The sequence below is a fragment of the Trematomus bernacchii genome, unplaced genomic scaffold (assembly GCF_902827165.1).
Source record: "Trematomus bernacchii unplaced genomic scaffold, fTreBer1.1, whole genome shotgun sequence".
NCBI classification, from domain to species: domain Eukaryota; kingdom Metazoa; phylum Chordata; class Actinopteri; order Perciformes; family Nototheniidae; genus Trematomus; species Trematomus bernacchii.
Window position 1 is genome coordinate 10,719,987 of NW_022988098.1, and position 18,116 is coordinate 10,738,102.

At 44.5% G+C, this 18,116-nt stretch overlaps 1 protein-coding gene across 1 annotated transcript in view; it reads right to left on the reverse strand.

The window, feature by feature from the left end:
* The window catches only part of LOC117475663 (nuclear factor 7, brain-like), an 863,632-nt gene that overhangs the window by 803,803 nt on the left and 41,713 nt on the right, over positions 1-18,116 (reverse strand). The gene's annotated exons all lie outside the window — the stretch shown is intronic.

Sequence of the window (18,116 nt, forward strand, 5' to 3'; positions counted from 1 at the left end):
TTTCTCATCCACTGATGTTGCGGTTTTTACAGGGGGCAGGAGGCTGCGCCCGATAGTGCACGCCTCCGCCCCACAGTGGGACATTTTGAGCCTCTTGAGCTCTCTTCCCTAAAAGCACTGTCGTGGAAGACAGCGTTGCTACTTGCCTTAAACGTCAGCCAAAAGAGTTTCCGAGTTAACCGCTCTGTCGGTGCACCCGAGCTGTTTACTGATTCGGGGTGACCAGAGTGGGGCGACACTCAGACCGAACCCCTCCTTTGTGCCCAAGAGCCTAAGGAGTGCGTTCAGGTCGAGGGCTATTCAGTTGGGGGGTTTTAGTCTTCCACCCCATGGTGGGGCTAGGGAAGCTACATTACACCTCCTCTGCCCGGTGCGCGCGTTAGCATATTATGTAGAGCACATTATGTAGAGCACACAGCTACCCTGAGACGCACTGAACAGCTGTTTGTGTGCTTTGGGGACGGGGTGACTGGAAAAGCTCTGTCCAAGAAACGCCTGACAAGCTGGCTTTGCGAAGTCATTGCACACGCCTACAAGCAGGCAGGGAGAGCCTGTCCCATGGGGGTCCGTGCGCACTCCACACGAGCTGTGGCTGCATCAACAGCCTTATTCAGCGGTGTGAGTGTGGAGGATATATGCACGGCGGCGTCTTGGTCAACGTGAGGCCCCTTCATAAAGTTTTATTTCTTGGATATGTCTGGCTCTTTCTCAACATCTGTGCTTGCTGGGGCAACACAGGACTTGTGAGGAGGGGTGGGGGCTGTTGGTCAGTGGGCATCTGACCCTCTCCCCGGGCGTAAATGCCCTTACATTTCTCCGGACCCCTGGAGGGTCGCGGGCTGATGTGGGGTGCTTTGGGTCCTTACAGGGCTGGAGGGCTCCCCTCGCCTGCGTGGGGGCAGGAGGGGGAGAGCCCTCCATACTATAGTCCCTACACACTCTGCACAGGGTCAGTGGCTGAGTGGGGGGACATAGGGGGCACTTGCGTTCTCCCCGTGCTCTTTAGGGACTCAGGAGGGAGAGTGCATAGTGAACCCATACAGGGCCCTGTCTGCCTATAGGCAGACGCACGGGAGTCCTCAGCACTGTTTTTTGACACACTTTTTTGCGAGGCAAGCGCGTCAGGGTGTGCTCTATCGGCCGCAGCCCCGACTTCTCCACGGTTACAACCGAGGGAGAGGTGAGTGAGGCGCAGTGGCTGCTAAAGCCGGTCAGGGACAGTGAGGTGGAACGGTGTGCTGGACGACAGTGCGCGCATACATCGGGGCTCCGCCCACTGTACCCATAGAGTCCAGTAGAGGGCGGAGCCTGTTAGAGATATAACGCCGGGTTACGTATTGTAACCCTTGTTATATTAACACAGGCGGAGCCCTCTACCTTGGGGCACTGTCTGTCCTATACCGCTCGCTGAAGAGTGGTGTAGGATGGTGGTCAGGAGGCGAGGCCTCCTTTTATACAGAAGTGAGATGCGCACGCATTCAGGTAGGCCCGCCCCGGGGCCGGCTACGTCCATATAAATCTCAGTAGGTGAATGCTTGCATGATAAGGTAGTATTCATAGAGTCCAGTAGAGGGCTCCGCCTGTGTTAATATAACAAGGGTTACAATACGTAACCCGGCGTTTCTTCTGTATCTTCAAAACCTCCAGCCAAGATGATCGTCTGATCTTCTGTGAGTCTACATGGACCAGTACGGGTTATGTCATTGGAAACAAAAGCAGAAAGCAAAGCCTTGTTTCCACTGCGACTCAAGTGCCTCCTGTAATTTGGCACTTTAGTGTGCCCTGAGATCACATGTGTTGGTCCTGCATCTCCAACTGCTCCACGTCTTTGTCTCTCTTGTTGCTTAATGGAGTTTGGGTGGTCATATCGGTCAAAAACCATGGCAACACAACTGATGTTTCCCTCTCCTGATAGAAATTAAAATATTCTTTTCAGAACACGTTCCGCAAGGTCGCTGAATGTTTGAAAACCTGATTAATTCAGACTCTGAATTAATGCCATACCATCTATGATGTATGCAGATGGTCCTCTTACATCAGGTAAGTGGTATTCACTTGGCACAATTGACTCTAACTTTTTGGCTAGGTCAGCCTTCGAGGTTTTTCTCATTCTGCCATCATCATAGAACAAAGCAGGTGGTACAGCAGCTAACTCATGAGACAACACAGTTTCCATGGACACATCTCTTTGGCTTGAAACGGCTAAAAGTCTCCTGAAAAGGACCTCTGAGTCCATGTGATTCTGTCCAGACTTCTTTTTGGATAGTGGTGCTTTCATATCTGCAAAAGTGACTGAGCATTTTCTTTTCTCTGGTTCCCAGAAACTCTTTGTTCTTGTGTCCTCCTGTGCAAGGCGCTGCTCTATGAATAGTTGACTTTGTTGTTGAGCATCTTTAAGGAAACAGGACAAACCTTTTGTCACCTTCACAGAGGCAACTTGACCAGTGACAATGTTTGCAAGCTCTGCAGGAACACTATCAAGATCAGAGGGGTTTTGGTTTTGTTCGACAATTGATGATGATGATTTTTCTTAAGTCTGTCTCATCTCGATCAGTTCCAGAAGATCCATGCTCTTGGTGGGTTTGTGGGCCTTGGTCAGTTTTGCCACAAAGATCTTTCATTGCATCCACATACTCATGTTGTCACATGCCGTGTCATCAACCATCTTGTGAGAGCCCCTTTCTTTAATGTGAGACCAATAACTCCACCTTCACTCTTGCCCTCATGGTTGATTGTTTGCTCCAGTGCCTGGTCAGTTGCCACACAGTTGAAGCTCCGCTCGTCAGACCGCCGTGCAACAAATCCACCTTCTAGCAAGAACTTGTATGACTCTGGTTGCTGTTGCTGAAGTGTTCTCATTTCCTCAAGATAAATAGGTACATACTTGGAATAGTTGTTTCTTCCAGCTGCCCTAAACCACGTTAAAACTTCCACCATACAGTTCAAGTGTTGTGCACCGACAGAAATGCTAGAGAGATGCATGTTATTTACGTTTGCTTTCTCTCATTCCAGGCTTCCTGATTATTTTCACCTGTGTCTCCTGTGCTCATCAATGTCAGCCCCGCCCCTGATTGGTCCCACCTGTGTCTAGTTACCCTGTGCTTATATTCCCCTGTCTCCCAAGTGTTCTTTGTCAGTTCGTATTGTCTCTTGCTATGGTCAGGTCTATGCTCTTTGTACTCTTGTAAAGTTTGATTCCTCACTACGTGAGCGCTTTCATTTTGTTCCTCTATTTTTGTCATCTCGGTTAGAGATTTGATAGTTACCTTTTTTGTTGTTCATTGCTGTATTTTGGAAAATAAAGTATCTTACTAATACTTTACCTCTGTCTCCCGGGTCGTGCAATTGGGTCCTACATCCTAAGTGTCTGAGTTCGTAACAGAACGAACTGACCATTATGGACCCAGCCGACCCAAGAACGCTTCACGCAGCGCTGTCAGCACAGGGCGTGAAGATCTTTCATCACGAGGAACAGCTGGGCCTAGTCAACCAGGAAATGCAAGAACTAAGAGGACGCCAGGCCGGGATTCAGGAAGCATTATCCACACAGATGCAACAACTGGCTGTCCAAATGAATCATTTTTTCACTCACCAACAGACTGCTCCTCCGGTGACGTCATCCACAACTGAGAGGTTGCCTGTCAATGCTCCAGCTGATTTCCCAAGTCAGGCTGTTTCTTCCCCTTTACGGCTGGCTCTTCCGGAGAGATTTTCCGGAGATTCTTCTAATTGCAGAGCCTTTTTGGTACAGTGCGATCTGCATTTTCAACACAACCCAGGAGCCTTTTCATCGGACCATGGTAAAGTGGCGTTTATTGTGTCTCATTTAACGGGAAGAGCTGCAGCCTGGGCTACTGCAGAATGGTCAAGAGAAACTGAACTATGTTACTCATTGACCGATTTCATAGAGACTATGAGTCGTATTTTTGACCACTCATCGCCTGCTACAGAGGCCAGCAGAAAACTTTTTCATATACGCCAGCTCAACCGCCAGGTGGTTGATTACGCCATCGAGTTTCGCACAGCAGCAGCGGACAGCGGATGGAATGTTCCGGCTCTTCGTGACGCCTTCATGACGGGACTTTCGGAACCGATAAAAGACCAGCTGGCTCCACTGGAGACACCCCGGGATCTGGAATCTCTCATCGCCGTGGCCATCCGGATCGATAACCGTCTTCGGGAAAGAGAGAGGGAGCGTCGACGCAACCGAGACGTTATTCCCAGCTCCCAGAATGCATCTTGGTGGGTCGCGCCGCCAGCCGAGGATGTCCAGCCCATGTTACCACACCGTCAGAGGATTACACTTCCGAATGACTCCGGGGAACCCATGCAGCTGGGAAGAACCAGGCTTTCTCTGGAGGAGAGGCAGCGCCGTCTACGGGAGGGTTATTGTTTCTACTGCGGCCAGTCGGATCATCAACTCGCTTCATGCCCGGGAAAAGATCGTGCTCACCAGTCAAAAGGAGGGCGCTGGTGAGCAAGTTTCCCGCAGACTTTCCTCCTCGACCTGTTACGCAGGTAAACATTTGTATTAACAATCAAACCATTGACCAGGGTGTGTTAATAGACTCAGGGGCTGACGAAAGTCTTATGGACTGGGGCGTAGTAAATCAGCTAGAAATAAAGACTGTTCCGCTATCTCATCCTATTAATGCCAGTGCCTTAGACGGCCGCTTGTTGTTCACAGTCACCCATTGCACTGAGCCCATTCAGATTACTGTGAATAAGGACCATACCGAGAGCATGCAATTCCATATTTTTGAGTCGGCTCAGCACCCGATTATTTTGGGGTTTCCATGGCTAAAGATCCACAATCCTCACATTGACTGGCGTTCAGGGAAAATTAAGGAATGGGGAGAGGATTGTATGGGCAGGTGTAAACTTTCACAACCTGTTAATGCACCAACAGACTCTCGTAAAATCATTATAGATCACCCCGACTATCCTGATCTACAGAAGGTACCTTCCTGTTACCATGATTTAAAGGAAGCCTTTAACAAATCCAAAGCCATGTCGCTACCTCCTCACCGAGATTTTGACTGTCCCATTGATCTCTTACCGGGAGCCCCCATTCCCAAGGGGAAACTTTATTCGATTTCGAGACCTGAGAGAGCAGCAATGGACGAATACATTTCCTCTTCACTCAAATCAGGAATTATCCGTCCTTCATCTTCTCCAGCCGGAGCGGGATTTTTCTTTGTGGGAAAGAAAGACGGGTCTCTGAGACCTTGCATAGACTACAGTCCACTAAATGACATTACGGTGAAGAACCGCTATCCTCTGCCACTCATGACATCTGCCTTTGAACTACTTCAAACTGCCAAAATATTCACCAAGTTAGATTTAAGAAATGCATATCACTTGGTTAGAATAAGAAAAGGGGATGAGTGGAAGACAGGATTCAACACTCAGAGTGGTCACTATGAGTATCTAGTAATGCCCTTTGGACTATGCAATGCACCGGCTGTGTTTCAAGCTCTTGTGAATGAGGTTTTACGGGAATTTTTGAATATTTCAGTGTTTGTGTATCTGGATGATATTCTGATTTTCTCCCCAGACACTAAGTCTCATGTTAACCATGTCCGTCAGGTTTTGCAGAAACTGCTAGAGAATCAGTTATATGTCAAGGCAGAGAAGTGTGAGTTCCACACAAAAGAGGTATCCTTCTTAGGATACATAATCTCACCTAATCATATGCAAATGGATCCGGCTAAAATCAGTGCAGTATCCCAGTGGCCTACACCAGACTCCAGGAAGAAGGTCCAACAGTTTCTAGGGTTTGCTAACTTCTATAGGAAGTTTATTAGGAATTTCAGTTCTGTTGCTGCCCCTCTACATGTTCTGACTTCTCCTAAGGTTCCTTTCAAGTGGACTCCCCAGGCGGACTTCGCTTTCCAACGTCTCAGAGAGAGATTCACATCAGCCCCCATACTCACCATTCCAGATCCCCAGCGCCAGTTTATGGTCGAGGTTGATGCTTCCAATGAGGGAATTGGAGGAGTACTGTCTCAACGTTCTGCAGAAGACAACAAGATGCATCCATGTGCTTACCTGTCGCGGAAACTGACAACGGCAGAGCGGAATTACGACGTGGGGAACAAGGAACTGTTAGCTGTAAAAGCTGCCCTCGAGGAATGGAGACACTGGTTAGAGGGTGCAGAGCAGCCGTTTTTAGTCTGGACAGATCACAAGAATCTGGAATATATAAGGAAGGCTAAGCGTCTCAACTCCCGTCAGGCCAGGTGGACACTATTCTTTAGTAGGTTCAATTTCACCCTCTCTTTTCGTCCCGGGTCTCAGAATCAAAAACCCGATGCTTTGTCTCGTCTTTATGATCCGGAACCACTTGCGGTAGAGCCCAAGACCATCCTTCCACTTAACCGTGTGATCGGAGCCTTTTCCTGGCAAGTGGAGTCGGACGTAAAAAAGGCGAATGTCAAGAATCCAGCACCTAGCGAGTGTCCCAACAATCTGCTGTTTGTTCCTGAGGCTCTTCACTCCAAGGTCATCCACTGGGCTCACTCATCTGTGCTTTCGTGCCATCCGGGGGTAACAAGGACAATGTTCAGGATACAACAACGTTTCTGGTGGCCAGCCATGAAGAAAGATGTGGCAGAGTACGTAGCGGCTTGTCCGGTGTGTGCGTGTAATAAGACCTCATCACAAGTCAAGATGGGCTTGCTCCAGCCCCTGCCGATTCCCCAACGTCCTTGGTCACACATTTCAATGGATTTTGTGACAGGATTTCCTTCATCCAGAGGCAAGACTACGGTCCTAACAGTGGTGGATCGATTTTCAAAGATGGCTCACTTCATCCCATTGACCAAGCTTCCCTCTGCCAAAGTCACCGCAGAGGTCATGATGAATCACATATTCAGGATCCATGGATTCCCTGATGACATTGTTTCCGACAGGGGTCCACAATTCATTTCCGTTTTCTGGAAGGAGTTTTGTCGACTCATAGGTGCCACCGTCAGCTTGTCATCAGGATATCATCCTCAGTCAAATGGACAGTCGGAGCGTCTGAACCAGGAACTAGAGACTACGCTACGTTGTCTCGTCTCCCGGAACCAGACTACCTGGAGTGACCACCTCACATGGGTCGAGTTTGCCCACAATACTCTTCCTACGGCAGCCACAGGTCTCTCTCCATTCCATTGTGTCAATGGTTTCCAGCCTCCATTTTTCCCTAACAACGAGGAAGAGGTGAGGGTTCCATCGGCTCATGCCATGATCAGACGTTGTCGACGAGTTTGGGCTGGTGCTCGCCAGGCTCTTCTCCGAAGTTCAGCTCGGATGAAGGCTGTTGCAGACGTCCATCGCAGGGTCGCTCCCTCCTACAGACCAGGCCAAAATGTTTGGCTTTCCACTAAGGACTTACCACTCCATGTCGCCTCAAAGAAACTGGCTCCGAGATTTGTGGGTCCTTTCCCGGTGTCCAGAGTCATCAACCCGGTGTCTGTACGCTTGCAACTCCCCAGAACTATGAGAGTACATCCGACGTTTCACGTCAGTAAAATCAAGCCGGTGTGCGAGAGCACACTTGTTCCCGCCTCCAAGCCCCCTCCACCGCCCGAGTTCTTTGAAGGGGGTGAGGTTTACAAGGTCCGTAAGCTACTGGAGGTCCGTAATAGGGGGAGGGGGAAGCAATTCCTGGTAGACTGGAAGGGTTACGGTCCTGAGGCTAGAAGCTGGGTAGCTGCGTCATTTATCGTAGACAAGACGCTTATCCACGATTTTTACAATCAGCCTGGGCCATCAGGAGTTGGCCCTAGAGGGGGGGGTACTGTTGTGCACCGACAGAAATGCTAGAGAGATGCATGTTATTTACGTTTGCTTTCTCTCATTCCAGGCTTCCTGATTATTTTCACCTGTGTCTCCTGTGCTCATCAATGTCAGCCCCGCCCCTGATTGGTCCCACCTGTGTCTAGTTACCCTGTGCTTATATTCCCCTGTCTCCCAAGTGTTCTTTGTCAGTTCGTATTGTCTCTTGCTATGGTCAGGTCTATGCTCTTTGTACTCTTGTAAATTTTGATTCCTCACTACGTGAGCGCTTTCATTTTGTTCCTCTATTTTTGTCATCTCGGTTAGAGATTTGATAGTTACCTTTTTTGTTGTTCATTGCTGTATTTTGGAAAATAAAGTATCTTACTAATACTTTACCTCTGTCTCCCGGGTCGTGCAATTGGGTCCTACATCCTAAGTGTCTGAGTTCGTAACACATCCCCTGTGTGGTCACATGACTGATCATTTACCTGAGTGATGAGACACACAATGTTATTATTTATATGTTATATATAACGTCATATTATTCAATTCTCTGATAATCATAATTTTAATTACAATATAAAATAGGCCTTGACAACAGTCCAACAAATCCAAACAATGATGCAAAACTCAAATAAAAGAATAAACAACTTATTTCTTTCTTTAACGTTGCATTATATAGCTTTAACGGTTATAATCTCTGTCTCGACTGTCTCTTAAAAGGCAGGTGCCGTGGGAAATGTAGTCTTTTAAAGTCTCTTGACTACAGAACTCAACATTAGCGTGCGTGCGTGCGTGCGTGCGTGCGTGCGTTTATTTATTTTTCATAAGTGGAAAAAAAACAATTCCACATGTCCTTCACAATAAATAAGCCCCGGCCATTGAGTTTCAGGTTGAACGAAAATATCCTTATATTTTTTTTGTATCGGGTCAATTTGACCCGAACACCACACAAGGGTTAAATGTGAAACCTTCTTTTAAAATAATGACAGTAATTGTGCATTGTGAGCACGTGCCTGTGTAGTATATTTGAAATGAAGTCACGTGTGTACACCGAAAAAGACACAGCTAAATTCAACCAAAACAAGGTAAACATTTAACTTTATATAATATTTATATCAATGCAGCTGCTAAGATGGCGACCCTGCTTTTCTTCACTACTGTGATTAATGGAGGGACGTAATGCTGCATGATAAAATCAGTATTTATTAATGATTATCGATGCATATTTATGAATAATTACTCGTTGTAACTTGTTTTTTGGCATTTCTTTAATTCAAGTCCAGTTTCTAAGAGCCTTTTGAATCACCTATTTTTGGAGAAGTACTCAGATCTTGTACTTGAGTAAAAGTACCAGAGTGTAGGAATACTCTGTTACAGTAAAAGTCCTGCATTCAAAATGTTCCTCAAGTAAAAGTAGAAAAGTATTATCATCAAAATATCGTTAAAGTAGCGACAGTAAAAGTAGTCATTGTGCAGATTGGTCCATTTCAGAATAATATATATGATATGTTTTATAATGATTGATCATGAAAGTGTTCTCAAAGCTGGTAAAGGTGCAGCTAGTTTGAATGACTTTGTATACTGCAGGGTACCCAGATAGCAAAAAGTCATTGAATCAACATTGAGATATGGTCACGCTGAAGATTGAAATCAACATTGATGTCAGACATTGAAAAAACAGTGAATGTGCTCGCTATGATTAGCATTGAAAGAACATTGAATTTTCAATCAATCCCAACAATGAATCAACCTTGATTCAATTACGATATGATAAACATTAAAAGAATGTAGAATTGCAACAACATTGATTCAACTATATTATGAGTTGCATTATACATTGAAACAATGTTATTATCAGATAGCAAAAAGTATTTGAATCAACATTGAGATATTGTCACGCTGAAGATTTCAATCAACATCAATGTCAGACATTGAAAATGAACTAAAATGAACAAACATACATTGTACTTATAGTTTTAATGGTACAGTCAGGTTATAATGCTGTTTGGAGGAGGCCTCACAGGTAAGAGCACTAACTAGCTACCATCACATGTACCTTAGCTTGACTTAAATGTATTAAACGTATAATTAAGTGATGGCAAAATATATATAACAATGTCATGCAAACATATTAATATTTGCTTGATTGCAGTGTTGAATTTAGCACATTGCATACAAACGTTAAGGGATTTTAAGATTCTGAAGTATTCTGCTAAAAACTAATTATTATTTATAGTTTTGCTGAATAGTTTAATGTCCGCTTACCTTAGAAACGTAAAATGTGACGGCAGTGTGCAGATGGGGAGCATGTTAGCTTAGCTTCTTAGCTTGAGCTAGCTCTGTTACTTCCAGCTCGGAGGCAGCAGGTCCCGCCTCTGCTCCGCCTCTTTGCCCTTATTTGGAGCAGGCGGGAGTTAGACTCTGACGTCACTGTCGAGCCGTTAGTGGCCGACTCCGCCTACTAAGGGCTTCTCGACAACTCTGCAGAATCCTATGGGTGACGTCACGGACCCTACGTCCATTTATATATACAGTCTATGTATTCAACACAACATCGGACAAGGATGGCCTGTAAAAATACAAGTCAAGGCTAAGTTTCAACACAGCGGCAACTTTGTCATATCCCAATCAATGCTGTGTGTACAGTTATAGCGTTATATGTCTGGCTTAGTTTACTATAACACCGGTCAACTCACCATCAAAATGCATTATAAACGCCTTCAGGTGCTTGAACATAAATTCGACGCCATCTGAAGCTAAGCTAGCAAAGCTAACTGTCTGTAGCTAAGCTAGCAAAGCTAACTATGGTGGGTAGTTGAACTCATTGTATCTATCTTTTGGTTTAAATAGTACAGTGCACTTTACTGTTAACATTCCTTGTTAGGTAAAACACACACTTACCTGATTAGGCAAACGAGGTAGACAAATGTCCCAAGAATCCCCAACTTCACATCCAAATTCGGCCACACGTGGATGTTTCTGTCCGCAAAATGTCAGCGCCGCTGAGAGACAGTGACGGGACCCTGCTCAGACCCTGCCGGAAACCCCGTAGACGAAAAGCAATGCGCATGCGCGCAGTCGTCTGGGTTTCCATGGAGGAAAATGTGACTGCAACGGTCTTAAAGGTGGGGTAGGTAAGTTTGAGAAACCGGCTCGAGATACACTTTTTGTTATATTCCATGGAATGCTCTTAACATCCCGATAGCAATGAATATCTTAAGTGCTTTGACAAAAAATCCATAAAAAAATGTCATCTGTGGAAGCCGTGGTACTGTAAAAAGCACGACAAATCATTTGAGCCGGCCCGGCTAAAATAACTGGATGGCCTACCTGCCTGTCAGCCTTCCATCTGTGCACAAACTTATCTCGTGCCCTCATTGGTCATGTGCGCGTTCGTGTGTGTTGGAGGAGGGGCAGATTTTCTCCGGTTGTGTATTTTCAAATTCTAGCGATCTCGAGCCGGTTTCTCAAACTTACCTACCCCACCTTTAACGGTTAACTCAAAAATCCTTGTTATGCTGTGTTTTAAATACAAGTGAGGGGGAGGGGAGAGTTGGTCTCACGTTGGAACAATGTAAATTCATTGTAGGGAATTTCAACGTTGAAAAACCGGCATCTATATTAAATTGATTAAACAACATTTTTTCAAATGTTGAAATGGTATCTGTAATAACTAGGGCTGTCAGTCGATTAAAATATTTAATCGCGATTAATCGCATGATTGTCCATAGTTAATCGCACATTTTTTATCTGTTCTAAATGTACCTTAGAGGGATATCTTTCAAGTTTTTAATACTCTTATCAACATATGAGTGGACAAATATGCTTTATATGTTTGTTTATTATCATTTGAACAATGACAAATATTCTCATGAATATTAAACACAACAACCTGAACATTACAAATATTCGCCTCAATTCAACCTGGAACCTCTCTCATACAATAATACTGTGTGTGTGTGTGTGTGTGTGTGTGTGTGTGTGTGTGTGTGTGATGGATCGTTGGAGCTATGTGCAGCTCAAGGCATATATGCTCGAATGGGAGCTGCCTGGACGCTGCAATAATGTTGCGCTGACTTTTCGTACAATGTCCCACTGTCTGGCTACCTGCATAAAGTCAAGTGCTCGGCGCAGTTGTCGGCGAAATGTCATTGAAACAGCTCCTTATATCCGTTAGCGCAGCTAGCTAGCACCAGATGCTAACAACAACAACACGTAAGGTGTGCCTCGCTCGCGCGAGTCGCGCCACACATACACACTCCCTCCCGGTCCTCCCGATAGCCAGTCCGGGCCTGCCGGTGAGCGTGGAAGTGTGGTCTGCCACAAGCGGGCAGCAGGAGGGGGGCTGTCAGCATCAGCTTGTCGATGGTATTTTACACTCGATGCGCTCTGAAACTACGGCGGCCGAGGACAAAAAATACACATGCGTTAATCGCGTTAAAATAATTAGTGGCGTTAATCTTTTTTTGCGTTAACGCGTTATTAACGCGTTAACTTGACAGCCCTAGTAATAACGTAATAATAACACATCGAATCAACATTTTATTTTTCAACCTCAACCAAAAATAACCAAAATCCAATGTTGAATTAATGTATTTTGCTATCAGGGTAGCTTGTGAATTTACTCCAGGTGGAACTAAAGTCTGATTTAACACTTGATTATATTTCACATCATTCATCCAGATCTGCAAAGTAACTAAAGGTATTAAATACATGTAGTGGAGTACAAGTACACCATTCACCTCTGAACTGTAGTGGAGTAGAAGTACAGAGTAGCATAAACTGGAAATACTCAAGTGAAGTACAAGTACCTCAGAATTGTACTTAAGTACAGTATCTGAGTACATTCAATTTCACCTAAATCAGGTTTCACTTTAAACCAATCACAGCCCTGATTTTACCTACATATGCAAATAACAATATACATATAAAAGAGACATCACACGCATCTTTAAAGATGCCGTGTTCTCAAAGCCCATGAGTGTCTTTACCCCTTTGTCTGCACTGATGAGTTGTTGACAACATTTTCCCTCTATAGATGGACAACAATGGTTAAAAAATAGCTTATCCAACAGGTTTAATCAGCATAAAACTGGTTTACTCTCAGCAGTGTAAAATGTGTTGTTTTTCAATGTTATGTGATTTACACACGCCTTTATGGTTCCAGAATTGGCCGCTCTGACGAATGAGTTTTGTACTTCTATACTATTTCTACTGTGGTAGAATGTAACCAATAGAAACTAACAAATACTAATAAAATGGTGAGGAATAGTTTCTGTTGTACTGAAATAAGACCGTCTTTTAAGGGATATATTCTGACAAGAAGGTTAAAGACGACACAGGCCGTCTGCAGAGGATTTTATAGAAACATTTTGGACTAGATTGTCAAGAAAACTATATTTTAATTTTAAAGGAAACCTATCATGCTATATTTAAATTATATATTGTAGGGCCATACCTATATAAGGTATATTTATACGTTTCTGTTTTCAAAATACCAAACCGATCATGCATTTTAGCCATGCCTCATTTCGCTCTATGTGCTGTTTGCTGTCTACGGGTCTGATTCTGCTGACCACGCCCCCCTGCAGGAGAGGTGAGCCGTGCTCTGATCAGCTGCTGGGCTGTCAGAAGAGGGGGAGAAAAAGAGATCTCCGTCCTCCGTGTTTTATTATATAGAGTCGTTATTCATTTGTTTTAAAGCTCAATAAATAACAAAGAAGACCTTTGACCGGCACTTTTCTAATTTTGTCCGGAAGATTTAAACTTTAACGGACATCTTGACCGGCGAAAGAAACTGAAACTGAAACTCTGCCGCACGGTCCCCTCGTTCCTTGGAAGAGGCGGAGAGGTGGGTGTTTGTCATCTGCTGGTGGACTAACCGGAGAGAATTACAGTGCTTGCCTCGACGGGGAGGGATTGCATTGAATTAAAGCAGCAGGAGCAAACGCTTGCCTCGGGGAGGGAGAAAGAGAGCCACAGCGGAGAATAAACAGAAGGGTAACCATGGTAACTATGGGCGGGAAGTCTTCTTCGCTGCTTTTGTGGCAGACTACAGGCCACTTACAGGCCTGGCATATGTACTACAGCGTCTCCAGCGCTTTCGAGCGGCAATGGCCCAACCCCACATTCCCCTGATAGGTGGAGAGTTGGCCCAATAGCTGTAGCGCCACTTCTGTGACGTCATAGAAGTGTTCAAATCTGGATCAGTCTCTATCAGATCCGTTGCAGCCCCTTTTTTAGAGATTTGGGTATGGAGGAAAATAGAGAGGGTTGTGTTTTCTGACACTTGGTGAGTTCCCTGGAACACCGGGGACACATATTCATGTATAAAAGACGCACAAAAGTGCATTTTGCATGATAGGTCCCCTTTAAATCCAGCAGCATCGCCCTGGTTTCCTCAATTAAAAACCAATTGGATCTTTCCGTTGGATTATTGCAGAAAATAATCATGTTAAACAAACGTTTAAGATACTTACACATTTTATTCATCAGAATTATCTCCACATATTAAAATCACTTTATGATTTCTGAAGTAAAGGTTGGGCTATAAAGGAACTACAGCACGGTCACATGACTTCACGTCACCACAGCTAAGCTAAAAGCGGCTAATGTTCCAAGTCACAAAAAACTAAGGTAATTCCTCTGTGGAGCTGAAAGTCCTGCTACACTTTAGAAGCTTCATTAAGACTGTACAACTGAATGATACTCTATGAGCTACTTTAGGGTTAAAATGTCCCGTACTGCAGAGATGAAATGAGGTTAAACCAGTTTACAGAGGCTGATGAGTGGCAGGTGTTTGTCGAAGGAGACACACCTGTGTGTTACAGGTGAACAGAGAGACTAACCAGAAAACACTTTGTTATTCTTCCTCACTGCAGAGAGACAGACGGACTGAGAATCAGACGATCAGACGGTGACTGACTGTACTTCCTGTCTGCTGTGTTTCAGCTTCACTCAGAGACAACATGGCTTCCAGGTTAGAGGAAGATCTCTGCTGTCCGATCTGTCAGGAAGTCTTTAGAGATCCTGTCATCCTGTCCTGCTGCCACAGCTTCTGTAAAGCCTGTCTGCAGAACTGGTGGGATGGGAAAGAAGTAAAGGAGTGTCCAGTCTGTAAGACAAGATCATTGATGGATCATCCTCCCTGTAACCTGTCTTTAAAGAACCTGTGTGAGACCTTCTTACTGGAGAGAGATCAGAGATCTTCAGAGGCTCTCTGCAGTCTGCACTCTGAGAAACTCGGACTCTTCTGTCTGGACCATCAGCAGCCAGTGTGTGTCGTCTGCAGAGATTCAGAGAAACACACCAACCACAGATTCAGACCCATCGATGAAGCTGCTCAGGATCTCCGAGAGGAGCTCCAGAAGTCTCTGCAGCCCTTTCAGGAGAAACTGAAGCTCTTTGAAGAAGTTAAAGTGGAGTTTGATCTAACAGCAGGACACATGAAGGTCCAGGCTCAACGCACAGAGACGCAGATTAAGGAGCAGTTTAAGAAGCTTCACCAGTTTCTAGAAGAGGAAGAGGAGGCCAGGATGGCTGCACTGAGGGAGGAAGAGAAGGATGGTGGAGGAGAAGATGGAGGCTGTGAGCAGAGAGATAGCAGCTCTTTCACACACAGTCAGAGCCACAGAGGAGGAGCTGAGAGCTGAAGACATCCACCCAATCGTCTCCGTCTGAAGAAGGAGCTCCAGAGGGTCAGAGTGGATCTGGACTGGAACAGAGGGAAGTTGTCGTTCTCTGATCCTGACACTAACACACACATACACACCTTCACACACACTTTCACTGAGATGATGTTTCCATACATTAACACTGTGGAGGAAGTGAAGATATTACCGCTGAAGGTGTGTGTGACAGTGGATCAGAGCAGGTAGAGATAGAGAGGATCATTAACTCCATATTTATTATCTCTTAAAGGGAAAATAAACTGCATGTAACCTCTGCAGCTGCACCTCCTGCTGTCTCATTATAACATTATTTTTGTTGCATTGGTTATTTAGTAATACAGTCATATTTTCGTTTATCAGAATCAGATTGTTTTAGTCCCACAGAGGGGACGTGTGTGTGTGTTCATTATATATTTACATTTAATATCATGTTTTTCAATTGTGCAAATAAGCTTTTTTGTTAGTTTCACTTTTATTGGTTCAAGCTAATTTTTCTTTGTACAAATGATATGCTTTGAAAAGGTGATCCAGACAGAATCAGATGTTTCCATCAAGCCACTTTTAGTGACATCTCTAACTCGTTATCTTTTCATTGACTTGTTGTGATGACTTGTTTGGCTTCTGTTGATGTTGTGAGACTCGTGGTTAACCAATATAAAATGAAAAGCTTTCTACATATTGTGGTGGAAATTCTTGAAATAAACTAGTCAAAGAGTTGTCCTTCTGAGTCTTTAATCATGTTTTGCAAAAGAGGCGCACCGCATACAGAGAGCAATGTCTCCACAGCCGAGTGCAACTACTCAGACTGAAGAGAGGGCTTTCATACAGTTACAATGAATACGCTTATTCATGAGATGACTGACCCCTGACCCTATCAAAGTGCAATAGAGCCATGATCACTGGTCATCCCCTGTGTGGTCACATGACTGATCATTTACCTGAGTGATGAGACATTATTATTTATATATTATATATGTAACGTCATAGCATTTAAATTCTCAGATAATCATAAATTCAATTACAATATAAAATAGGCCTTGACAACAGTCCAACAAATCCAAACAATGATGCAAAACTCAAATAAAAGAATAAACAATTTCTTTCTTTAACTTTGCATTATATAACTTAAACGGTTATAATGTCTGTCTCTTAAAAGGCAGGCGCAGTGGGAAATGTAGTCTTTTAAAGTCTATTGACTACAGAACTCACCATTAGGGGTGACAATATTTCCCCTTTTTCTACTAAAACAAAAGCCTGGCTGTAGCATTAGTCATTTCATAAAGTTGTGGCATCCCAGTGTAAATCACTTTTGTATTAAAGGAGAGGTGTCATGGCCATTTCCACTGATCATAATTCCATTGTTGAGGTATACTAAAATAGATTTATACTGTGCATTTTTCCAAACTCACATTGGTTTCTCATACAGCGGGTGTTTCTCAATTGCGAGTAAAGCTGCTTCAGAGCCACTATTTCAAGCATACTACGTCATCGAGTGCCGCCGAAGTACTGTTCCAATCTCCAGCATACTTGGAAATCTACCGAGCCCGGCGTACTCCGTTTGGAGAAATATCGAGGCTGCACATGAGTAGACTCCGCGGTCTTAAAATCCCCACAATGCTTTGCGCACGGACCAATTTTCCCAAATCTGTGGCGGAAGATGTAAGGCGGGGCCTCTCATATGACGCACACCTGCACACTTGCTCGCCTGTTCCACTCTTTGTTTTCCGAATGCCAGGAAGTATTCTTGACTCGCTTCTGAAGCAAGATGCTCGGCAGACATGTGCTACCAAGCAAGCGTACTCGCGATTGAGAAACACCCAGTATCTCTGTAAACTACGTGTATTCACTGAATTTCAATTTAAAAGCTCCAGCCCCCACCCTCCCTGTGAGCACAGTGTGCTCTGATTGTTCGGGACGTTGTGAATCGCGCTGAGCTCCGTGGAGGTGTTGTTTCCTTGTTTAGGATACATAGCGAAACACAGCCAAACTCATACTGAGCACACACAAACTCACAGTCGAAGTAAAAACAATAAGTGTGGCTTGATATTGAGTAAGAAAAAGGTTGATAAACGCTGTGAGAATGGGTCTGCAGAGAGAATGGGTCTGCAGAGAGAATTTTGCTGGGATCCCAACTGTCTGTTATCAGCCTGCAGCCAGGGAGGAGAATTCAGCAGAGCTGCCTGTGTGTGAGGAAGTCCGTGGATTGGTCAATTTGGACCAATCAGCGGGGGCTTAACGTAACGGCTCCGCGGACGAAACGTAACGGCTCCACGGATTGGTCCATTTCGAATCAAATGGACAATGACGTTCCTCCAACGAGGCGTTTTGGGGAGGTATTTTCTGTGTTAGAGTTTTACTCCCTACAGGGTGTACTTTGACACCGTTTACATGCATACAAACCTTCATAACACACAAGGGGACGGGTAATAACCGGAAAAGCATGACACCTCTCCTTTAATACAAAAATAATACACAAATTCAATTTCAAAGGAGCTTTAATGGCATCACCATATCAAACAACTTCTTCAGAATCAAGATGAAATAAGAGTTTGAGAAATAAATAAAAACTCAGTCATGCAAAAAAAGAATGTGACGACGTGATTCATCAACAACAGAAAAATAAATAAACAACAATAAAATAAGAAAGTAAGAAAAACCCGTGTTCCTGGACGCAGC